This window comes from Bombina bombina, chromosome 9 (genome assembly GCF_027579735.1).
Source record: "Bombina bombina isolate aBomBom1 chromosome 9, aBomBom1.pri, whole genome shotgun sequence".
Taxonomy (NCBI): domain Eukaryota; kingdom Metazoa; phylum Chordata; class Amphibia; order Anura; family Bombinatoridae; genus Bombina; species Bombina bombina.
The window spans coordinates 85531187-85558220 of record NC_069507.1 but is presented as its reverse complement, the minus strand read 5'-3'; the positions used below and the strand labels follow the sequence as shown (position 1 = coordinate 85558220).

Genomic DNA, 27034 nt, shown 5'->3' with positions numbered 1-27034 from the left:
GAAGGCTGGCGCAGAAACAGTTACATTCAACTTGTTAATTGGCCCCCTTTCAATTTTCTATTTTTTGTAAGATGGTAACTTTGTATTTTCAATTAAAGGGTCAGTAAAAATTAAATTTTTAAATGGATTGGATAGAGCATGAAATTGTAAACAACTTTCCAATTTTCTTATTTTGTCAATTATAGCTTAGTTCTCTTTTGTTAAAGGGACCGTCAACACCAGAATTTTTGTTGTTTTAAAGCTAGATAATCCCTTTATTACCCAATCCCCAGTTTTGATTAACCAACACAGTTATAATAATACACTTTATTACCTCTGTGATTACCTTGTATCTAATCATCTTCTGACAGCCCCCTGATCACATGACATTTTATTTATTATCTATTGACTTTCATTTAGCCAATTAGTGCAGTGTCTGCCACAATCCACGGGCGTGCTCACAATGTTATCTATAGGGTTTACCTGAACTAGCTCTCCCCTGCTGTGAAATGCAAATACAAAAGCATATGATTAGAGGCGGCCTTCAAGGGCTTAGAAATTATCATATGTGCCTTCCTAGGTCTAGCTTTCAACTAAGAATACCAAAAGAACAAAGCAAAATTGGCGATAAAAGTAAATTGGAAAGTTGTTCTAAAATGACATGTCCTATTTGAGACATGAAAGTTTTTTTGGGACTTGACTGTCCCTTTAAAGAGAAATCCTAGGTGAACTCAGAAGCATGCATGTGCCTTTAGCTAATCTGGCAACAGTGTATGCAACAATGTTTATAGCAATGTTTATACATAGTTCTAAATCAATGCTGCCATAGACTGCTAAAGACAAGCTCCTATCAGCATTATTAGCTCTACTCTTCATCAAAGGATACAGAGAGAACAAAGATAATTGGATTATAGAAGTACAATGGAAAGCTGTTTAAAATTGCATGCACTGTCTGAATCATGAACATTTAATTTAGACTTTACTGTCCCTCTTAAATAAAATGTTTACTTTTTACATTAAATCACATCTTTTATGCTGTATATTTTAAATAAGACTTTTACTGAATTTGAAATTTGCATTTTGCTGTGTGATTTTAATACAAATTTGAATGTGTTTAATTAATACAAGTTTTAATTCATACTTTCATTTTGATTCTTACATTGTACTTTCAATATGCTTTTAAGATTTTCTAAAGAAATAAAATAAAAAGGGTTGTCCCTCAAGTTGTGAGATGCCTCCCATAGAATATAATGAAGTTTACTGGAGAAGGAACCTCGCTGGGGAGATCAAAGTTTGCAGGGAGCACACTTTAAAATGAAATACTACAGCAGTCAGATAACTGTCTTTTCAGCATATTAGTATCTCACAATTACCTCTATTTTTATATGTGTGTGTTTTTATATTAGGGTAATAAGTGGTTTTGAAACATTATTGCTACCGTTCAGTTTGCAAGATAAAAACAGCGAGAACTGCAGTGGGAAAATGTTTAGAGAATACGCCCGATCTGAAAGAGAACTTATAGCTACACTCATGGGATGGCCGAGTTGAGCCCACTAGCAGAGGCAAGGAAACAAATTTTCCTGTAGGGAAAACGATTACACTTTAAAATGTCATATTATTATCACGAATATCACAGTGTATTTTTTGCTTGCATTTGTAATCTCTACTCACTGTGTGCATTAAATACGTTTTCCTGTGTAATTTCAACACGGATTTAATTTTTCCATAAAACAGGAATTTTGCAGAACAATTTTTACTGCATGTTTTTTAATCCAATATTTAATTTATTCACTTCAAATGATTTTTGAATTCACATTTTTTTTTTGTGAGCCCTATTATAATGTATGCCTCTCCTTCCACATACTTAAAGGGGACATAAAAACCAAACTTTTTCTTCCGAAGATTCAGATACAGCATATAATTTTAAACAATTTTCCAATTGTCTTCTATTATCAAATGTGTTTAATTTTCTTGGTATCCTTTTTTTTTTTTTTGAAGGAGCAGCAATGCACTATTGCGAGCGAGCTGAACACAACTGTAAGCCAATAACAACAGGCATATCTGAGCAGCCAATCACAGACTCATATACGTACTATATATACTGTGAACTTTTGCACATAACACGTAGTAGATGGTGCCTCAGAAAGTGTGCATATAAAAGATTGTGCACAATTTGATAATGGAAGTAAATTGGAAGTTTCTTAAAGCTGTACTCTCTATCAGAATCATGACATTTTAATTTTGACTTTAGTGTAGCATAAAAATAACTGCACAATTTAATGATTAATTACTTGGCTGAGGTTTAGGTAAAAAAATCACCCTGTCTGGAACGCTTAAGTTTAACCCCTCATTCTGTCTGCGACGCTTCCAAAATATCTCTTGTTTTTTATCTTGAGAGACTGAGTTACTAACAAAACAGACATACTAATATTCTACAGTTACATACAACTACCATGTTGCAAGCATTTTCCAAGGATTTTGTGGTTGTACGTGTTTAAACCTGCTTATCAATAGTTTTTTACTACAAGTGTTTTGTGTATTTTCACAAAATCTCGTCCCCTCGCAGAGAAACTATGCCCATGGAACGCCCCCTGTTTATCCCAATAGCAGAGGCAAGGAAAATGTATTTTACAATATGGAAAACACTATGCTTCTACTGTGTGTATCAAATAGGCATGGGCAAAATGTCTGCCAAACAAATGCCGACTATGGCTGCAGAGGAATTTGTTTCATATCAGTGCCGGATATATCAGTGTAAATGTGCAACACACAGAGAACTGGCATTGCACAGATCTCTGTGTGTTACTATGTCACACTGATATATTCGGCACAGAGACGAATGTCTCAGCCAGCAGCCATATTTGGCTTTCGTTTCGCAAATGAATGCCAAATCCTGATATTTAGCTTATGTCTATCAAATACATTTTTTTCCGGCATCATTTTAAAGGGCCATAATACCCAAATATTGAAACACTTGAATGTGATGCATCATAGGTGTAACAAGCTGACTAGAAAATATCACCTGAACATCTCTATGTTAAAAAAGAAAGATATTTTACTCAAAGTTCCTCAGTATCCACATCCCATTGTAAAGGACTTCTAAGCAGCAAATCAGTATGTCTGTCCCGGGACAGCTAAGGGGTTGAGCCTCGTGCACTCTCATGTTATTTTCCTATTCAGTTTAAATTAAGTTTACTATGAAATCTCATGAGAGTTAAGTGAAATCTCATGAGATCACAGTAAAAGAGTTCATGACCTCAGCACTACTGATGCTGATTGGCTGCTGTTCATTTCTTCATTTTATTTTATTTTACCTGCAGCTGGGCAGCAGCTGAGTATAACTTTTTGCACAGAACTTACTCTGTTGAGCTGAGGACATTGTGAGGTAAAATATCTTCCTTTTTTACACAGAAATGCTCAGGTGATATTTTCCTGTCAGCTTTTTACAGCTATACTGCATCAGTTTCAAGTGATTTAGCATATGAGTATTATGTCCCTTTAATACAAATTTTAAGTTTTCCATAAATAAAGAATTTTCATTACAAATGTAAATGTAACTTAAAAATAAATTTATTCACTACTTGTTTTTATTGCATGTATTGTTTTTAAATGATTTTTAAATTATCATTTTTTTTGTGAGCCCTACTGTAATGTTTTGCATTTCCTTCACATAACTAAAGGGCCACTAGAGTCACTAGAGATTAAGATAAGGCATACAATAAAAAAATATTTCTAACATAATTCCATTATCAAAACATGCACATGTTATTTATATGCACACTTTCTGAGGCTCCAGCTCCTACTGAGCATGTGCAAATGTGCACCATATATACGTATATGCATTTTGTGATACATACATAATACAGGGGGAGGGAAAAATTGGATTAACTTTGAATTCAGATTTAAAAATAGGTGTTATTACATTGTCTTTTTATCGTGTGTCTCAGTTATTTAATTATACTGTGTTTAGTGGTCCTTTAACCCCTTAATGACCGGACCATTTTTCAATTTTCTTACCCTTAATGACAATGGCTATTTTTACATTTCTGCAGTGTTTGCGTTTAGCTGTAATTTTCCTCTTACTTGTTTACTGTACCCACACATATTATATACCATTTTTCTCGCCATTAAATGGACTTTCTAAAGATACCATTATTTTTAATTATATCTTATAATTTACTAAAAAAAAAAGATAAAATATGAGGAAAAAATGAAAAAAAAAAAAACACTTTTTCTAACTTTGACCCCCAAAATCTGTTACACATCTACAACCACCAAAAAACACCCATGCTAAATAGTTTCTAAATTTTGTCCCTCAGTTTAGAAATACCCAATGTTTACATGTTCTTTGCTTTTTTTGCAATTTATGGGGCAATAAATACAAGTAGCACTTTGCTATTTCCCAAACCACTTTTTTTCAAAATTAGCGCTAGTTACTTTGGAACCCTGATATCTGTCAGGAATACCTGAATATCCCTTAACATGTATATATTTTGTTTTAGAAGACATCCCAAAGTATTGATCTAGGCCCATTTTGGTATATTTCATGCCACCATTTCACCGCCAAATGCGATAAAAAAAAAAAAAAAGTCACTTTTTCACAAATTTTGTCACAAACTTTAGGTTTCCACTGAAATTATTTACAAAGAGCTTCTTAAATTATGGCACAAATGGTTGTAAATGCTTCTCTGGGATCCCCCATTTTCAGAAATAACAGACTTATATGGCTTTGTGGTTACTTTTTGGTAATAAGAAGGTCGCTAAATGCCGCTGCGCACCACACGTGTTTTATGCCCAGGAGTGAAGGGGTTAATTAGGGAGCTTGTAGGGAGCTTGTAGGGTTAATTTTAGCTTTAGTGTATTGTAGTAGACAACCCCAAGTATTGATCTAGGCCCATTTTGGTATATTTTATGCCACCATTTCACCGCCAAATGCGAGCAAATAAAAAAAAACTTTACATTTTTCACAATTTTAGGTTTCTCACTGAAATTATTTACAAAACAGCTTGTGCTATTATGGCAGAAATTGTTGTAAAAGCTTATCTGGGATCCCCTTTGTTGAGAAATAGCAGACTTATATGGCTTTGGCGTTGCTTTTTGGTAATTAAAAGGCCACTAAATGCTGCTGCGCACCACACGTGAATTATGCCCAGCAGTGAAGGGGTTAAATTAGGTAGCTTGTAGGGAGCTTGCAGGGTTAATTTTAGAGATCAGCCTCCCACCTGACACATCCCACCCCCTGATCCCTCCCAAACAGCTCTCTTCCCTCCCCCACCCCACAATTGTTCCCGCCATCTTAAGTACTGGCAGAAAGTCTGCCAGTAACTAAATAAAAGAGTTTTTTTTTTTTTTTTTAAATAAAAATAATAAAATATTTTAGTTGTGATGGACCCCTGCCTTAGCACCAACCTCCCTGATCCCCCCTCCAGCTCTCTAACCCTCTCCCCTACCTAATTACCGCCATCTTGGGTACTGGCAGCTGTCTGCCAGTACCCAGTTTGGCCCCACAAACCAAAGTATTTTAATTTTATTTATAACTTTTATTTTTATTTGTAATTATTTCTGTAGTGTAGCAACCCCCCCACAATACCCCCACCCCCTCCCCCTCCCAGAACCTTTTATATGTAAAAAAAAAAAAAAAAAAAACTTTTTCCCCCTTCCTTCCAGTTCCTTCATTGGTGTCAGTGTGGCTAATGCGCGCATGTGCACGTGCACGCGCGCCTCAGTGCACACGCATTGTGCACGCGTGCCTCCATGCACACGCGCATCGTGCACGCGCGCGCATCTTGCACACGCGCATCGTGCATGCGCGCGCATCGTGCATGCGCGCACACACGCTCCCTACTCCCACCGGACAAAGGCACCATCGGCACCATCACTACCGGGGCAGAGAGGGCCACAGAGTGGCTCTCTCTGCATTGGAGGCTTGTAAAGGAGTATTGCAGGATGCCTCCATATCGAGGCATCACTGCAATACCCTCAGAGCTGCTGGAAGCGATTGTGATCACTTCCAGCACTCTGTTAGACAACTGACGTACCAGGTACGTCTATTGTCATTAACAGTTAGTTTTTGCATGACGTACCTGGTACGTCAGTTGTCATTAAGGGGTTAAAGGGACACTCAAGTCAAAATTAAACTTTCATGATTCATATAGAGCATGCCATTTTAAACAGCTTTCCAATTTACTTCCATTAACAAAATGGGCACAGTCTTTTTATATTTACATTTGTTGAGTCATCAGGTCCTACTGAGCATGTGCAAGAAATCACAGAATATATGTATATGCATTTTGTGATTGGCCGATGATTGTCACATGATACAGGGGAGTGGAAATAGACATAACTTTGAAATGTGACAGAAAAACATCCACTACTCATTTGAAGTTCAGAGTAAGTGCTCGCCCAGCAGCACTCAAGTCGGCTTACAGAGAGCTCTGGAGTAACCGTGGTTTGCTGATATACTTTTCTTGCAGCGGTTCATCAGATCTGGATTGCAGATTAAGGACATTCTGTGTTTTTACGGATCTACAGACCATTTGCTGAGAGTGCTTGATTGCAGCAGATGCAATCGATGTGTTTTTAATACCTCATTATTTCTGAGGTTTTAACATTTGAGTGTAATGGTGATTTATCTTATCTTGTAATAAAATTATTGTTAACGATTTACGCTCAGAGGCCGAATTATCAAATGTCTGTCGGACCTGATCCAACAGTGCGGATCAGGTCCGACAGACATTGCTGAATGCAGAGAGCAATACGCTCTCCGTATTCAGCATTGCACCAGCAGCTCACAAAAGCTGCTGGTGCAACGCCGCCCCCTGAAGACTTGCGGCCAATGGGCCGCCAGCAGGGAGGTGTCAATCAACCCGATCGTACTCAATCGGTTTGAATTGTGGCGATTCCTGTCTGCCTCATTAGAGCAGGCGGACAGGGTTATGGAGAAGCAGTCTTTAGACCGCTGCTCCATAACTTGTGTTTCTGGCGAGTCTGAAGACTCGCCAGAAACACGGGCCCACAAGCTCCATACAGAGCTTGATAAATGGGCCTCTTAGAGTGGCTTTGCGCTCTTTCTATCTTTTTTTTTTACATGTGGTTTTGAGAGGTGTCCCAACACCTACCTGTCTTAGAGCAGCATCGCCTTCTGGATTCCCATCAATCGCTGAGATTATATCTCAATCACTGACATATGTATGTGGACACCTGCGATATATAAGTGTGCACTCAGGTATATGTGAGTATGATGTTCCTTTTCATATAACTACATGTGCTATGTTATTATAAATATTGTGGTTTATATATCTTTGGGATCTTTTCCAGATAAGCCCCGCCACTAATGCAAAAACTGCACGTGCGAAAAGTTAAGCCCCGCCACTTTTGACAGCTCAAATTTAATGCACGCACGCACGCTCACACTAACTGGAAATAACTTAAAAATGGATTTATCTTTTTGTTCTAAGAGGTGAGAAATTGTAAATTGTAACTGACCAGTAACTGACCATCGCCTGTTGTTCTTACATGGATCTACTTTACCCAGGAGGAGAAGCACTTATCATGTCACCCTATGTACTCACCTAGTAAATAACAAACGGAGCAAAAGACAGTTGATTGCCTGAAGATCAAAGCCACATTCAGCTCCACAACACCAGCCCTCCCTCACATCACTGGCCCCTCCTGCTGAATCCCACAAACCCGTCCTCCCCCTGGTACCCCGCATGTCACTCAAAGTGCCCAGAGGGTCTGTACAGCTCCTTCCTCTATCTGACTCCCACTTTAGCTCTCTGTGTCCTACTGTCCTCCTGTTCTCTAATGCCAAGCTTGTCTAGACCCTGCTGCCGACCTCTGTATCCAGCCTGTCAAGTTACCTTAAAGTCGGGATAAGGACTCTTTCTTGACTACCTCTGTATTCTCTTATTCCGCGCTCCCTGGCGCCCAGCTACCTGTGTCCCCCTGTTCTTTGCCGCACAGGATACTGTGCGCGTGCCTGTTATGCGTTGCTTTTTTATTACAAAACCCTTTCCGGATCTTTTCCAAAATAAAAAAATAAAAAATAATAAAAGTACAAGTTTCATATCCTCTTTTTTATAATCTTTTTTGGGTGGCGGGGGTTAACTTATTGGCAGGGCTTATCTGGAAAAGATCCCATCTTTGTGATATTGAAGATTTTATCATAACCACCTATTGTGTATTACTAAGAATTGTTGCATTATACTAGATCTCTGTCACACTGGCACCTAAAGGATCTATTTGTGCATGTTTATTGTTATCATTCATTTGTTGATTATGCAAATCAACTGTATTTACTGGTCCTTTAAAGGCAGGAAACATTGTTTGCAAGACACACTGCCTTTAAAAGATTCCTCCAAGGGTTTCATAGAAAGCATAGACAATATGGATCCCTAAGTGATTATGTGCCTTATTGTTTTTAACGTAGATTCTGTGTATAACAGAGTTTTATGTACAGAGCTCTTATCTTTGAGCTAAAATAGCTCAAAAGAATGTGAGTAAAGTCCATTGTTAGTTGGCTTGTTTCAACTTTTCTCTGCAATTTAACACAACTGCGCTTTAGTTTCGCTCTGAGGTTACTTAGAACATTTGTTAACCTGAATCTTAAAGGAACAGTCACAATGTACAGACATTTCTCAAAACAGCCTGGGAAAAAAAAACAAGTGTATGTTTTATGATTTCCTCAAAAACACTAAGCAACAAGTGTTTTCCACTGGAGCAGAAGACTGGGTAAGAATATGGAAATCAGATACATGATGCCTCAACTTCTTTTGTCTCAAATATCTGTTTAAAAAGATTTCCTTATGCCAGTGCAATGCTGTGCTGGATAGTTTTAAATGTTACAGAGATTAAAGAGTACAGCAAAATAAATCATATGTGGGCAACGGTTTCAGCTATTTTAGACCTCATCAGCATATGATAGATTTGTGCTTAATGCATAATGAAGCTGGTATAGGTCATCCAAACAAAGTTTCAATACAGTCATCAATGTGAGGATTGACAATATGTGCATATGGGTGGCACCAATCCCTCTGCTTAATCATGTGTGTATGCTGGACAGGTGGTGCACAGAACACATCAACCAATTAGACTATTTACAGAACACGTCTACCAGTGGTAGTGTGTACAGAACACATCTACCAATCAGATTGTGCACAGAACCAACAACAAATCATACTGTGTGCAGAGCATATCTACAAATCAGTGTCAATCAGTATGCAAGTGGCACCAATAAAATGTTAATAAAAAAATAGATGCTAAAGTAGCCCTTTTAACACATTTTGCTTAGCTTTGTAATATTATGCAGCGTTCTAAAGTACCAGCATACCACTGACTTCCAATTTTTTATATTTAATTTTATATAGGTACAATGTATGTGTTTATTAAACAATTTATGTTTGCTTAGAATGGACAAATGCGGGCAACATTTGTTACTTTTTAAGTAAGACGTTTCAAAGGGCATGCAGCTGGACTGCAAAACAATGTATTTTTTTGTTATTAAAGTTGCTGATATACATGTTTTGATTGAAATGGCAATTATGGCAACTGGGCAAATATTGAGCTTATGGCAACTAGACAAATTATTCAGTGTATTTTTTATCTCTAAATGTTGAGGTGGATAACAAATATATGCTGAGCACATAACAAAAAAAAGTCATGGTCAAACCATCAGAAAAATATAGATTTTCCTTTTTTTTTTTTTACACCTCACTGAGTTTAATGAGTCTTTTTATTAAACACCAGAAAAGAGATAAAATGCAAGGTCAGTGAGATCATAACATCTAGCGTTTTGCCTCACTATATTTTCTTATTGAGTCAATGTCATTGTACATAGATCTTTAAGATATTTATGTCATTTATTTCTAACTATAAGAACCTTGATTCTCGATTGCTTCCTTCTAGAGTTTTTAATTTTCAAGAATTATATTTTTATTATAGTATAAAAATAGCAACTGCATCATTATTCAAATGCTAAAGCAGAGTATAGATTTTTAGAAATTTATGGTAATCATTTTTACATCCATTTTTTACGGACTTATGCATTAATGAGAATATTTTCTTAGATCAGCAAATTACAGAAAATATTTATAAATATATATAAAAAAAACATTTCAATATAAATATTTTATTTAAAACAATTTTATCAATCAACCGTAACCTCAGTAATAGCAAGATGTATTTGTATACTGGTATTGATACTATTGATACTCATGTCATTCTCACAAAAAATCCTAATCTTTTTTTTTTTATAAGACTAAAAAGAACTCTTTAGATACATAACTTATACAAGACATTCTTTTATAAAAACATCACAACATGGTTTTGATGGACAGATTTTGCCTTTATTATACAAAATCAAATCTAATTAAAAGACTGTTTTTAAGGTGGCAAAGTGGGTCACAGTTGCATATGGGATAGACCCAATGCTATGTCACAAAAGGGGTCAACACTAGAATTTATTTCTCCTGCAATCCTAAACATGCAAAAGCAAAAATCTCACTAACAATATTTTGTTTATATTCACTGAACAGTATTGTGAACAGTTATTTTGATGATTGAGTTGTAAAATGTCTGCCCATTTTTATTTTTCTTACAAGTAATTAGACCTCTGAGTGTTGACAAGGGTATGCAAAGTTTGTACTAAAGATTAATTTGTGGTTTGACTTGCAGTGCTATTAATGATAGTGCCAATCTTATATATTCAAAGGCTTTACCTAAGTAGCTACACAAATCAATGCTCCACCTGATATCAGAAATATTATCTATCTATCTATCTATCTATCTATCTATCACTCTCTTTACAGTCTCTTTTTATTAAGTCAACAACACACGTCTGTCTATCTTCTATCTATCTATCTATCTATCTATCTATACATATATCTATGTGTAAATCTATCTCTATCTATCTATCTATCATCTATCTATCTCTGTCTGCATTTCTATTTATCAAACATATATATTTAACATAGCCAATACACACACATAAACACACAGTCTATGTTTTCTTTATTTCTTAATAACTGGCAACATTTTCTCTTTGTAATAAAAATGCAAAATTAATTCTATTTTCTACGTTGTATTTTGAGGAGTTTACTTTGATAAACACACTACACAGACATACCCAGTCTATGATACAAAATTGTAATTAAAGTAATTCCCTTATATTCCTATTGGCTAAATATAACCCAATGAAACAAAAGAACTTCTTACCTGATTTGTTTCTCTCAGTTTTAGTTACTTCAGATGATCAAATAGAGTTTGCCTAGAAGTTAGCAGTCATCAAAAATGTCTAAAGTCAGCTCATTCTGAAAGCTCTGCATGAGATATACTACAGTAGGAATATTTGGCTCTTTGCGGACGTGTTGTGACCTGTATTAGCAATCAGATCACGCCTGAACTCTCATAAATTTATCTTTAATGGTGATCGCCAAACCTGCATATACAGGCTACACTTTACAGCAAAAACAACACAGCTTGTTGAACGCATTTTTAAAGAGTGAATAATTATTTACAGGTTAATAATTACACTTGTTTAAAACTGCACTAAACTTGTTAAAGGGACATGAAACATAAAATGCAATTATCTATAAAATGTTTTATGATGAGAAAAAATAAACACATCAATAAAAATATGCAATGTATTTTTATTATTATTTTATCAGATTTTAGTTTTATTTAGAAAATGCATGATCAGTGCAGGAATTAATTTTTACCTGTTCATAACTGACCACAGCAAAGAAGATGACAAACATACTCAAGAACATTTCAAGGGCTATGTCTCTAAACTGCAAAACAAGCTAATTTAATTCTCTTAATTATTCTTTGCAAAAAGCTTTGCAATACATTCATTATGGGGCAGTTTACGAGTGGAGCGCATACATTTGCGCACAAGCGATACCGGGTTTTCACAATCGTTTGTGCACAGGTTAAACTGCGCTGGTATTACAAGTTGAAAGTAAACACGATTGCTTGAGTGAGCACAAACGTGATTTACGCTAGAATAATTACTGCGTCCACAGAGCTGTGGTTAACTGATTCACAAAACTAAAAAGTGTCATAAATCACATCAAAAATACATTATAAAGTATAGTTACACTCATAATAACACTATCTAATAAAAATTGTAAGAAAATAAATTGCACACAAAAGTTGCAAGGGTTCAAAGATATGAGGTCTCAGGTGTTAGGAAAAAAAGCATGCATAGGGATTTAACATAGACATACATACATACATATACTGTACATGTCTAAATATGAATATACTGTATATATGTACATATGTATTTATGTATGTATTTATATGTGTATATATGTATTTACAGACATATATATACACATATAAACATAAAATGGAAACATATTAAAGCATATTATGCAATATTCATTTTCTATTAAAGGTTAACAAAATGACAGTTTTAAATTATTTTAAAATATTTACTTTTATGCAGATATATTGCAATGTAGTGTTTAATTGTTGGCATATACTATGCATATATAAAAAAAGTACTTTATTATATATTTAAAGGAACTTTAAATTCAAAATTAAATTCCCCATAAAAGCCTTGATTACAAGTGGAGCTAAACAATATTAGCGCTGTTGTGTGTTAATATTGCTCAAGCACAATCAAAAGCGCTTCTATTTTTGAGCTCATGTTGCAAGTCTTAAGTTATTTTTATCTCTTGAGCGATGGTCTAGGGCACATTAACATCTGCATGTCGGTTAGCGCAGGTGCTCTCACATAACAGATTTCTATGGGGCACACAGTAAAATCATGCTGGGTATCAATAGAGTCCTAAGCCGAGGTTGCAACAGCTCATTTATATCAGTTTCTAATTGTCCAGTCTCATTTATATCAGTCTCCAATTGTCCAGTCTCTAATTGGAGATGAGAATACAACACTTAAACAGATACAAACCCCCCAAAAAATATTTTGTGATTCAGACAGAGCATACAACTTTTTTACTTCTATTATCAAATTTGCTTCATTTCCATGGTATTCTTTGTTGAAGATATACCTAGGTAGGTGTCTGCAGCACTACGTGGCAGGAAATAGTGCTGCCATCTAGTGTTCTTGCAAATGGATAACATTATTGAAAAACCGCTGCCATATAGTGCTCTACTACAGATAGGCAATGTAATCAACCTATCTAATTACCCCTTCTCAGACACAAAAGTGACAGTGCTTAGTTTGGGTTTAGGTTTTGTGGGTGGTTTAAAGTTTGGGGCTGGAAGTGATCCACTGACTGTACCTATGAGGACTAATCCCTCTTTTCAAGAGGATTGTGACCTTTTGGTTTTAAACCATTTATTACAGGAAGGCTGCACTTGGAAGACAGCTGGTGAGTCTCATCCATCCTTTAAACGAAAGTCATCTTTTTACCCATACATACTCGAGGCTCAATACAAGAAATCTTTCAAAGGAGTATTGAACAGAAATTCACAAAGTTATCTGAGCAGTTTTATTCTGATGGCAGGAGAGGTAATTTATCTAAAGTAGAGAGTGAAGCATTGTTTAAATAACAAGGAAATGATGATTTGGTAATACGAGTGGCTGATAAGGGTGACTCAATAGTTATAATGAACCAAGATCAGTTCATAGCTGAAGTTCTTAGGAAATTAGGAGACACAAATCAGTATCAACTTGGCTATGAAGCCAACTAAGAAGTATCAAAGAGAGTTAGGACAATTATTAGATGATGGAAAACCAAAAGGTTTCCTAGATTAAGATACTTGTCTATATCTTAATGTTTAGAATCCTACTACCCCAGTGTTTATCCATCTCACGAAGGTGCATAAGTCTCTTGAAATGGTTATGTGATGACTAATTTTCAGTGTAATATGTTCCCTTTTGTGGTCAAAAAATTTGATTGATTAATAGTTGATGTTAGAGCACTTTATTCTTCCATCCCACATGATGAAGGAATTAGGGCAGTATGTTATTTCTTACAAAGGTCAATGAAATTAGAGGATGAGCTTTGTGACTTTATCAAGTCATGAGATTTTTTATTTACCCTCAATAACTTTAAATTTGAGGGGAGTTTCTACCTCCAGAAATAAAAAAAAAACAATACACATAAACCAAGGATTAATTTATTTATATATTATGTTTAATATCATACATATAATGATCAAGCAGTAGTATGTACAAATAGGGGGAAACAAAGTTTTGTAATTTGTACAAACAAGTATGTTCATGTTCAGCATCCGTCATTGTCATATACTTGATTGTTATAAGGTGGATAGAAATCACATATGTTTGATAGAGAATGGAGGTATGTTATGTTGAGTCTATTGAAAGTCTGTGCATTTGACAACTGATTTTTAACATACTTGATATTTTATATGTTTTTCTGAGACTACTGAATGTTTGTATCTTAGATAACAGATAGTTTAGATAACTGATGCTTTATATGCTATCCTTTTACACCATAAGTGCACACTCTATATTTTTGAGCTATTTTGTGTAGGTCTATGATTGTACACCTATGGGTTAACTTATGGGAACCCACTGATTTAGCTAAATTGACAACACCTGCCTAGACAGGTAGTGGGAGGAGCTGAGGAGGTTAGTTTAGATTTAAAAGCCAGAGCTTCCTTGATATGAACAGATGCCTGAGGAAACAACTAGTTTAGCTGAGAAACACGTTGCAATCTGTTTGTAAACACTTGTTTTTATATACCTTGGGTAATACTAACACCCATAGGTTTTTATATTATTTGTTTTAATAAAATATTCTTTGAACTATATGGAAGCCTGAGCATGAATCATCATTCCTAGCACCTGACAACCTGTGCCTGGGAATCAGTTTTGCTGGGACACTGTGAGTTCCCAGTCTGCGTCAATTATCACACTGGGTGCTGCTCTATTTGTGAGTATAACCACAATACAAGACCAGTTCTACCTTTCCATCACCACAGTATTAAACTAGGAGGCACCCTCTTTTTTGTGATTCTCCATTCACAGATTCCTACCTCCAGAAATGCAAGACAGCCATGGGGCAAAGTTTGCCCCCTCTTACAATAACCTGCTCATGGGTTGGTGGGAGCTGGTAGCCATTTATGGAGGAGAAAACCACGACAGAGAGGACATTGTAATGTACAAGAGGTTTATCGATGACATCATATTTTTCTGCCAAGGAGATAAATATACAGCCAAGGGCTTTGTGGAATGGCTGAATGATAATGATCTTGGCATCTCATTTACCCATGAATATCAAACCTCTGAGATAAATTATTTAGATGTAAGCCTTATTGGTGTTGAAGATGTTGGAGAGGGTCTTGTGAGATCAAAGGTATATTGGAAGCCCATATTGGGCAATAAATTACTGCACGTCAGTAGTAACCTCCCATAATAGGTGTTTAGGGCTATAGCTAAAGGACAATTAGTCAGTGCATGTAAAAATTGTTCTGATAGTAAACATAACAATCTTAAAGCCCAGGCAATAGCTAATTGGTCAATAAGTCTCAGAAGGTAGTGAATGAAACCAAGAATGCTGTATCCTCCTGGAACAGGGATGATTTATTTTGGACAGGGATAAAGAAAACTTAAAAAATTCCCACAGAAAAAAAGTAACTTTCATCACTGCCTATAGAGATTTGTATTATCAAATTTGTGACATTTAAATGTTTAGTAGATGATCCATTTATATAGCCCATCTGGGAGTGATTTTATAACAATGTATAGTTTTCCTTATTTTTTTAAAATATTGTGCTGATTTTCAGACTCCTAACCAAGCCCAAAAGGTATCAGATGCAGACTCAAGTCTACAGAGTCCTGCTTGCTCCTATTTGTTTAATGGGTCTTTTCATTTGCAGGGGAGGTTCTGCTCTTCTTGCTTTCTCAGACCCTTTAAGTGGGTGTTCCAGCCTAACCTCATTATCATTGCTAAACTGGGAGCTTCTAACTATGTTTTTAAAAGGTTTTATACTGGATTTGTAGATCAGTATCTGTTCATATTCTTCTTTATAGTAGTGTCTATTACATGCAGTTATATGAAAATGTTTACTGTCCCTTTAAATAAGTGTTAGTTACATAAGTGATCTCATTCAGTTGTATTCAGTTGTACACTTATTTGCATTTAAAATGTAATAATAGGTCCAAAGCAAGACACATAGCCAAGTCTATAGTATTACGCCAAAACATGTTAGCTGGTTCTTCTGGCACTGCTTCAGAATTGGATTGTTCTGTGCTGTTTTTACTATGGAAACATTAATGAAGGTTTAATTTTAAGAATGAAGATTGCCTAACCCCTGGTCTGAAAATGTTTTGCTACTTTATAGTTTTTTGTATCAAGCTATATATACCTTCCTGTAAAGAACACAGTCCTCTTGTGGGCTGTGAAAGGAAGTAATGGACTCAACTCAAATTAAAGGGACAGTCTAGTCCAAAAATAAACTTTTACGATTCAGACAGAGAATGTAATTTTAAACAATTTTCCAATTTACTTTTATCACCAATTTTGCTTTGTTCTCTTGGTATTCTTAATTGAAAGCTAAACCTAGGAGGCTCATATGCTAATTTCTAAGCCCTTGAAGGCCACCTCTTCTCTCAGGGCATTTTGACAGTTTTTAACCACTAAAGGGTGTTAGTTTATGTGTGTCATATAGATAACACTGTGCTCACGCACGTGGAGTTCAGGTGAGCCAGCTCTGATTGGCTAAAATGGATGTCTGTCAAAAGAACTTATATAAGGGGGCAGTTTGCAGAGGCTTAGATACAAGGTAATCACAGAGGTAAAAAGTGTATTTATATAACTGTGTTGGTTTTGCAAAACTAGGGAATGGGTAATAAAGGGATTATCTATCTTTTTAAACAATTAACATTCTGGTATAGACTGTCCCTTTAAGTTAATACAAATTAAAGAAATAGGTAAAATCCTTTTAAAATTATATATAATATGTATGCTTAGTGTTTTTTATTACAATAAAACTGACTGCTTTTATAGCCCTTTAAGCAATCCTAGACTATAACATTAAATGCAACCAAGGAGTTCTAGATTTATAAAACACTATTAGACTTGCAATTCTTCATCTCACATCTACAAATGTGATTTAAAAGGTACATTTATTGAAGTGGCAAAGAAAGTCTGATTCAACTAGATATTTATTGTAATATAGTTATTTACTCGTTCAGTGTTTATAAAGTTAGGGCTAAAACTGAATTTTATCAGCGTATTCATTTTTATTGTTTAGTGACAAAAATATAGCTATTGGGTACGGAAAGATCTGAGATCTTATTCTTACGGCATGCTGTAAATTCATTTGGGTATTTTACGGTTTAATAAAAAATAAAATGCAAAACCCTGTGTATTATTTTAGTTTCTTCGTAAACAGTTGGATCTCTTTTTTTGTATATTGAATCTGCAATTTATTCTCTGTTGTATTATGCAGCAGGAAATTTTGGCAATGAAACAAATGTTTAAAATGTATAAATAAAATCACACTTAAATGAATATCATTTTTTTTTTTTCCAAAATGTATTCCCGGTAAAAGGTTAGATTACAAATGGAGTGCACATGGTTACAATTGGATGTTTAAATATTTTAACTACAACATCTTAATACAGCATTTCCAATACTTTTAATGGATAGCATTATCTGCACACTCGTGTTTGTATTATAAGTGGTGAGTTAAAGGGACATTCAAGTCAAAATTAACCTTTATGATTCAGACAGAGCAGCAGTTTTAAGACACTTTCTAATTTACTTCCATTGTCAAATTTTGCACAGATTTTTTATATTCACACTTTTTGAGGAACAAAATCCTACTGAGCATGTGCACATGCTCACAGGCTATACGTATACTAGTCTATATAGGAAGATATATGGTTAACAATGGCACTATTGTAGGCAATCCCCACTTGTAGTGTGAGGTAAACCTGGTATGGTTCCTCACTACTAATTTTATATATTACTGTTTGCGCATTAATATTTTATACACTGAAAAAATGTGTCGAAATAAAGAATTATTCCATAGGACAGCATGCACGTTTAGCACTCTAATGCCCAGACTCTGGAGGTGGTGCTTAACGGGAATTAAATAAAATATAACTTTTATTATTGAAAATTAAAATTGTATTCAACAAAAACATTCACAAAACACTCTATTGTTAAAATCAACAAAGTGAGATAGATCCAAATAGTAAATAGTGTGATACTATTCATATATATGTCATAAGTACATACATATATATGTCATAAGTACATACATATATATGTCATAAGTACATACATATATATGTCATAAGTACATACATATATATGTCATAAGTACATACATATATATGTCATAAGTACATACATATATATGTCATAAGTACATACATATATATATGTCATAAGAACATACATATATATATGTCATAAGAACATACATATATATGTCATAAGTACATACATATATATGTCATAAGAACATACATATATATGTCATAAGTACATACATATATATGTCATAAGTACATACATATATATATATGTGATATGCGTAGCAGGCAGGTAGAAAGTCAGAAACCAAAAAAAAAACATTTTAAAAAATTAAAATTAAAAAAAAATTGTGCTGAAGCAGGGACACACCTACACACTGCTGCCGACACACTAGTGTGTCCCGACACACAGTTTCCAAAGCACTGTATTAGACCAATATTAGTAACTTATAATTGTGATACTTGGAACTCTTAAAACAAAGGTTTCCAACACTTGAATAGTATCACACTATTTGCTATTTGGAATATCTCCACTTTGTTGATTTTAACAATAGAGTGTTTTGTGAATGTTTTTGTTGAATACAATTTTAATTTTCAATAATAAAAGTTATATTTTATTTCATTCCCGCAACGCCTCCATTAGAGTGCCTCTGGGCATTAGAGTGCTAAACGTGCATGCTGTCCTGTGGGATAATTCTTTATTTCCACACATTTTTTTCAGTGTATACTAGTCTATGCCTGGTACATGATACAGGAAGCCGGAAAATGGGAGTAAAATAAAATGTGTTAGAAAAAAAACCTACTGCTTATTTGAAATTCAGAGTAGGTGTTAAATCATTGTCTTTTTATTATGCATTTGGTAATTATGCAATTCCACTGCACTGAGTGGTCCTTTAAGTGTTGCACTCAAACGTAATATAAAATACCTCTGTAAAATGTATGGCTTTTAAGACCTGAAGTAATATATCACAGAGCATGCAGAGCTCCACGACTTGTAATATTTAATATGAATTTTGCTCAGTGCCCCATATGTCTATTATGTCAGAAAATTAGTTCACCTGTGCTATCCCTAAACTATCGATTGAGTAATAAAAAATAACTTTTATGAGTGAAAAAATAGAAGCCCTATTGATTGTTCTCAAATGACATTAACGAATAAATTTGTTTGCGCTCCACTTCTAATCTAGTTAATTATTTGCAGTGACTGAACTTTGAGATGCACTTTCATTATTTATTTTGTCTGCTTTTCTTCAAATTTAAATCTGAAAATTGTAGTTTTCCCACTGTTCCGAGAGAAGCTAAAGTGAGTTACATAGAATTCAGAATCTTCACCCTCCCACACGCTGCCCACAGATAAGATAAACACCACTCAAGAGGCTCTTCAGTGGGTGACTTCTAAATGATGCAAATTTTTCTAACAAAATTCAAATTTTCAATGGATTTAAAACATTTATTTTGCAGTTCACTTCTGGTGCATACATTCTAGACTTGTGCACGGACGAAAAATTTGGTTCGGACAAATTTTGGGGAAAGAATATCAGGGGAAATTAGTTTCCCTGAATATTCGTTGCCCTGGGAGCGCGGCCGGGGCTCTGTGAAGAAGAGGAGAGGGATAGCGCGGCTCTCCAGCACGCTAAAAGTAAGTATTACCTCCAATTAAAGGAAATTAATGAATACTGACAAATTTTTCATTATTTATTCATTTTCTTTCAATTTTGGGGTGCAAATATTCAGATATTCGTTTAGTGGAAAATTAATATCCCTGTTTTGTCAACGAATTAGCATTCATTACTAAATGAATGCACATGCTTCATACAAGCAAAAATAGTTAAATAATTTATTAATGTAGAGAAGTACACACCAAAGTTGCAGAAATTGATCTTTCTATGGAGGACATGATTAAGCCAGTGTCAGGGGAAAGGGCCCACTTTTTACCAAATACAGCCATTGATGAGTTACATGGATGAGACCTCTGAATGTTGACAAAGTGTGACTGGGAATAGGAAGTTGGCAGACAAAGCCAAGTTGCTCTAAGGCAAGAGCCAATCATATTGGGATGAATTGAGGTTGTCTGGGATTTGGCTGTATGACACAAGGGTTGATGTGGGAGGTGATTTGGGAGTGGTTTGGTGAGCCATTGCCATTAACGGAAAAGGGTTTACAGATCCTCTTTGTGAAGCTGGGACAATAATAGAGGAAAATAAGGTATGTTAGGGACAGCTTGACAGAGTTTACAAACCATTAGCCTCCACCAACTGGTAGAGGTCTCTACTATAATCTCCCATAACTGTTGCACATAAGGAGCTTGTGTAGGTATACAGAACCAGTGAAAAATGATCCAATTTACTGTATATAAAGGGTCAGTTCTAGATTTTAAAAATTAGGAAAGCATGTTGAGTGTTAAGGGTAGAGGGTGATACTGGTGGGGGCAGCATCATTGTACTACTTAATTATGTTTTATTATTTAAAACCCCTTTTGCCCATAATTATATCTCCTTTGGCAGACATGTTTATGGGATAGTAAAGTCAAAATTTGGTATATACAGCATGTAACATTTTACCTATTCCTTATCAAAACTGATTTTACATACATTAAACCATAGTTTCATATTTGTGATTAAATAATAAAAAATTATAAAAATAATATAATATAATAATATAAAAGAAATTATTAAATTAAAATGCATTCTTTGTCAATTTGTAAAAAGTATTTTCAAACCACAAAATATATCCAAATGGAAAATAGTCTGTAGTGAAATCTAGACAAATGGGGGGTGTTTTAGAATATTTTAATATAATATTGGCCCAGATTCAGATAGGCCTTTTTAAGGGACATGAAAACCCAAATGTTCCTTTTATGATTTAGAAAGAGCATGGAACTTTCCAATTTACTTCATAATTGCATATGCTTCATTCTCTTGGTATCCTTTATTGAAGAAGCAGCAATGCACTACTGGGAGCTCTCAGAACACAACTGGTGAGCTAATGATAAAATGCATAGATGCGCAGCCTTCAATCAGCAGCTAGGTCCCAGCATTGCTATTCCTGAGCCTACCTCAATGCGATCACGAGATTTCATGGTCGGGATCAGATCATGGGAGACTGTCTATGCTGCTAGGCAGGCCCCCAGTCTGATTCCTGCTGTGTCAAAGGGGAAGACTGCAGGACGCCGTATAAGGTCGGACGTTCCATGCCTTCTTTTTGCTTTAAAGCCCAGCACTGTTAGGATGGCATGGAAGGTCCTAACGGAGTGAAGCGGTTAATGAACAGGTACAAATCTCTTTGAATTGCACAATTTTCAAGTTACAATGTTACTGTGAGGGTTTTTTTTCTGTTAGTGCCGCAAACGTCTTTAAAAAAACAACAAAAACTATAAAAAAAACAGTCCACACTAACAAGACAAAAACATAAAATACAAAAAATTAAGACAACTTTTTCAGCTTTGAAATAATGAGGCAGAACAGTGAGTCAAGATACTTCACAAGAGTGGAGTCTTTATTAATTCTGCATTGCTGTTAACAGAGTTGAAAATCCTAATTGTAATAGAATTTCTAATGCTCTCTTTAAATGTAATATTCGAATTATGCAAAATTTGAAATAGAAAAATGTATCTATTATGTATCAATTTACTGAATTCCATTCCACATAAACTATTGAATTTCTGAAAAGTATTTGTTAAATAAATGTGATATTCGATCTAATTATGAACATTACAAAACTAAAGCAACATTTGAAAATCCAAAATAACATTAGATTACTGAATTTTAATGGATTTTCGTTCTTATCAACATTCGATTTTCCAAATCGAATGTCCATAGGACTATTCGTTCTACCAAGGGAATTTCACTTTCACCACATTTGCCCATCCCTAGTCACTCTGTTCAAAATTTATTTTTTTGGCTAGATCCTATGCAAGTCACTATATTAAATCCTCTATTAAAAAAATCTAGTAATCATATGCTCTGTCTAAATCACTATATAACTTTTTGGGATTTTATTCCCCTTTTAATAAAAATAAAACTATCATATACCTCCCAGCCACACAAAACAGGTGATATCTGATTATTATTTTCATTCTACGTCACAAAAGGGGTGTAGTTACAATATCTGGCAACAAATCTCAAACAAGAGATAAACATAGGTAGAGACTTGATGGATATACACAGCATTTCCCATGTGTAGCCTTGATATATACTTTTATGACCCCCTATCAGACTTTTTAAAATACTATAATGGACGGAATCAAATATATTTTGAAGGAATTCCAATTCGCCTGGTATATTTATAGATAAAGAGTGTGTCAAGGTCTGAAGATCAAAAATTTACTGGCATAGAGAGACCTCTCAAATTTTTGGGTAGCTTTTTATTTGAGTATTATAAAGCAATGTATGTGACTCTCTTTCACATCCAGGACCTTGCATAGTGAAATATGAGGACCCCACAGTACTGACGAGACTTGTTAGATAATCTTGCAAGAGCAGAGAACTTAAGTTCATCAACAATTCCAATCCGCTTATGTAAAACATACATCTTTATTGAAGTCTTGTAACATAATAACATAGTAGATGAGGTTGAAAAAAAGACCAAAGCCCATCGAGTTCAACCTATACAAATACAATGTACTTACAAAAAAGCTCCAGTTGAGTTTAAATTAATCCCATTAAAAGTTGACCCATTTAACACAAGCAATCATATTCCTGAATTCTGATCTAGTCAGAAATGTATCCAAACCATTTTTAAATGTATCTAAGGTATTAGCATTCACTACCTCCTTTGGTAATGAGTTCCACAATTTTATTGCTCTTTCAGTGAAAAAACATTTCCGTTGCAGGAGATTAAATCTCCTTTCCTCCGGCCTTAAATTGTGACCTCTTGTCACAAACAATTCTCTTGGAGTAAATAGAGCTTCTGCCATCTTTGTATATGGGCCTTGAATATATTTATATAAAGTTTTCATCTAACCTCTCAAGCACTTTTTTTCTAGAGAAAACATTGTGAATAAAAAAGCAGGAGGATATACATCTTAAAAGAAAGACCAGTGTGAACCATCAGCGTATGGTGCGTTTCGGCATTACCCTTAATTATAGACTTAGAGAATTTTAGCTCATTGGGCCCTTAGAGCTTTATAGAGAAAAACTACCAAATAAATCACTGGTACTGTGAAAATATAAAATGTGTCAAATGGATAGACATGGAAAAAAATCCACATATTTTATAACAATATGCCTTGAAAAGAAGTAACATTTAAAAAGGAAAACTCAAGCTTAAATTCAATTGAATAGCTGCTGATAAGATAAAAGCAATTGGAAGTTTCTGCAAATTGGAAAGTTTCTCAATCTAAATCCATTTTGCGCAGTTATTTCACTACATAGTATGATTGACTGATAACATGTTAATTCACAAACAATCCATGGTGGCATATTGCTCACTGGCTGAAAAAGACAATTCCAACAGCTCTAATGGCTGGAAAAAAAAACACACCTCTAAAAGCATAAAAATAAGACATAGATTTATTTAGGATAGGAAATTAAAACTTAAGTTGTAATACCCCCACAAAAATAAAAATACTTAATGGGACACTCAAAAATATTCTATCATCCATATGAATGCATGTGAACATATTGAAATTTTTCCAGAAAAATATGAAGTGAAACCTATTTACATTTAAATGAAACATACCAATATCAGTTGTGTACTTACTCATGTTAACAGGCATTATCAGAACATATTCGTTAACTAATGAGCATTCACATGAAGTACCAATCAGCCAATGGGCATTAGTAATAAGAGCTTATCAGCCAATGAGCATAGCAGGAAGTACCTATCAGCCAATGAGAATTAGTAGGAAGAACATAACTGATGTTAAAGCCGTTTATGTGGATTTTTATGTTTATGTTTACTGGGGGCTTACAGGGACAGTAAAGTCAAAATTAAACTTTTATGATTTAAATAGAGCGTGCAAATGTCAACAGCTTATATCTATCATGTAATTTGTTTTGTTCTCTTGGCCTTTGTTGAAAAGTGCACCTAGGTAGGCTCAGGAGAGGCAATGCGCTACTGGGAGCTAGCTGCAGATTGGTGGATGAACATTTATGCCTTTTGTCATTGGCTCACCAGATATGCCTAGCTAACTCCCAGTAGTTGATTGCTGTTCCTTCAATAAAGGAGAGAACGATAATTCAGCAAATAGAAGTAAATTAGAAAGTTGTTTAAAATTGCATGCTCGATCCCAATCAGGAAAGAAAAATTCAGGTTTCCTGTCTCTTTAAGAGCTGATTACTCTTCGGCTGATAAGCAGAACTCTCGCTGCTTTATTGGGACACTGACAATGCTCACAAGCATCAAAACAAAAAACATTTTTTTTTATCAAAAACATCCATTATAGAACAAAGGACTACAAAATTTACTCTTTAAGATGCAAATGAGCCAAAAATGAATTAAGACATGGATTCCTCATAAATTCTAATCTCCAAATGAAGGACTGGGAGGTCGGGAAGCCGGATTATCTGAAGGTTATGGTGGTATGAGCATATCTGAATGGATTTCAGGTATATGGTGAGCTCTAATGGAATGGCTAATTCTATTGGTGTGGCTATTTGGTCTGGTAGAAAATGAAATGAGTGAGTGTCCATTGGTGAGTCTAGGTGGTTTTAGGGACAAATAGTGACAGTGGGTGAATTTTAGGTGGAAGATATAGGGCATTCTAAGTAAGGTTTAGATTTTGAATAGTAGGGGGAAAGCAGGACAGAGTTCATATAACAAAAATATAATACTGTTGGTGCCTCTGGAAGAGCATGATATGCTCCCTCTTTAGTTAAAAACAAATTGGGTACCAGTTTCAACATAATTTAAAACATTCTTTAGTAATTGCTATCTCCATATAGATGAAAAGGTCCATGTTTTTCTACTTGTCCTCGCATCATGTTGACATCCTATTTTGCTGCTTATGTACTGCAGAGAAAGACAGCAGGACACGTCATTGTGTAATACGTTGTATTAGCAGCAGGGAAGAGAGCTATTAATGCCGCTTCACAGATTACTTGTCAGATCTCATTTAGAACACTGGGACACTACTGTAGATTGTGCAACCAGAGTGATACACATTGTTTAAAACAGAACTTCTAAACTGTTGCATGGCTTAAAAACACTAAAATGATAACAAATCATGTACGCTACGAGAGCTACATGGTTCTTTGCATGTCACATGTCTTAGTAATTTCTGTACGTGGCACAGAAGTAAAAAGAGGGGTCTTACTTAAGACAAGACCAACCCATCTAACTCTATTTAAATAAGCTCTTGCATATTTAACTCTGCATCTTCTCTATGTTGCGTATGCCCATGTCTAGTTTTATAAATGTCCCTGACTTAGACTATTAAGTTGAGGAACAATAAAGATTTAATTAAATATGATACTGTTTTTAGTCAGGTATGCTGATTAATTAAGTAGCTTTTTTATAACTAATAAGGGTTAGGGGTAATTTGGAAGGGGTGCAACTAAAAAATCAGGGTGGTCTTGCCATAGACTTTGCTGCCCATTGTGGTCTAGTTATACCCTGGTACAAGGTCTATCTCATGACTATTAAAAAAAAAGGAAAAAAACAGAATTTATGTTTACCTGATAAATTTCTTTCTCCAACGGTGTGTCCGGTCCACGGCGTCATCCTTACTTGTGGGATATTCTCTTCCCCAACAGGAAATGGCAAAGAGCCCAGCAAAGCTGGTCACATGATCCCTCCTAGGCTCCGCCTACCCCAGTCATTCGACCGACGTTAAGGAGGAATAATAGCATAGGAGAAACCATATGGTACCGTGGTGACTGTAGTTAAAGAAAATAAATTATCAGACCTGATTAAAAAACCAGGGCGGGCCGTGGACCGGACACACCGTTGGAGAAAGAAATTTATCAGGTAAACATAAATTCTGTTTTCTCCAACATAGGTGTGTCCGGTCCACGGCGTCATCCTTACTTGTGGGAACCAATACCAAAGCTTTAGGACACGGATGAAGGGAGGGAGCAAATCAGGTCACCTAAATGGAAGGCACCACGGCTTGCAAAACCTTTCTCCCAAAAATAGCCTCAGAAGAAGCAAAAGTATCAAACTTGTAAAATTTGGTAAAAGTGTGCAGTGAAGACCAAGTCGCTGCCCTACATATCTGATCAACAGAAGCCTCGTTCTTGAAGGCCCATGTGGAAGCCACAGCCCTAGTGGAATGGGCTGTGATTCTTTCGGGAGGCTGCCGTCCGGCAGTCTCGTAAGCCAATCTGATGATGCTTTTAATCCAAAAAGAGAGAGAGGTAGAAGTTGCTTTTTGACCTCTCCTTTTACCAGAATAAACAACAAACAAGGAAGATGTTTGTCTAAAATCCTTTGAAGCATCTAAATAGAATTTTAGAGCGCGAACAACATCCAAATTGTGCAACAAGCGTTCCTTCTTTGAAACTGGTTTCGGACACAGAGAAGGTACGATAATCTCCTGGTTAATGTTTTTGTTAGAAACAACTTTTGGAAGAAAACCAGGTTTAGTACGTAAAACCACCTTATCTGCATGGAACACCAGATAAGGAGGAGAACACTGCAGAGCAGATAATTCTGAAACTCTTCTAGCAGAAGAAATTGCAACTAAAAACAAAACTTTCCAAGATAATAACTTAATATCAACGGAATGTAAGGGTTCAAACGGAACCCCCTGAAGAACTGAAAGAACTAAATTGAGACTCCAAGGGGGAGTCAAAGGTTTGTAAACAGGCTTGATTCTAACCAGAGCCTGAACAAAGGCTTGAACATCTGGCACAGCTGCCAGTTTTTTGTGAAGTAACACCGACAAGGCAGAAATCTGTCCCTTCA

The 27034-nt window shown here is 35.3% G+C and overlaps 1 protein-coding gene across 2 annotated transcripts in view; it reads right to left on the bottom strand.

The window, feature by feature from the left end:
• Positions 1 to 27034, bottom strand: part of PHYHIPL (phytanoyl-CoA 2-hydroxylase interacting protein like) — a 352334-nt gene that overhangs the window by 205870 nt on the left and 119430 nt on the right. Inside the window, exon 1 of one of the 2 annotated variants that reach the window (XM_053692242.1) lies at positions 11194 to 11417. The exons of the other annotated variant lie outside the window; for it this stretch is intronic. The gene's annotated coding sequence lies outside the window, so the exon portion shown is untranslated. Of the gene's footprint in view, positions 1 to 11193; positions 11418 to 27034 lie in introns of those variants that run through there. 2 annotated transcript variants of the gene reach the window in all.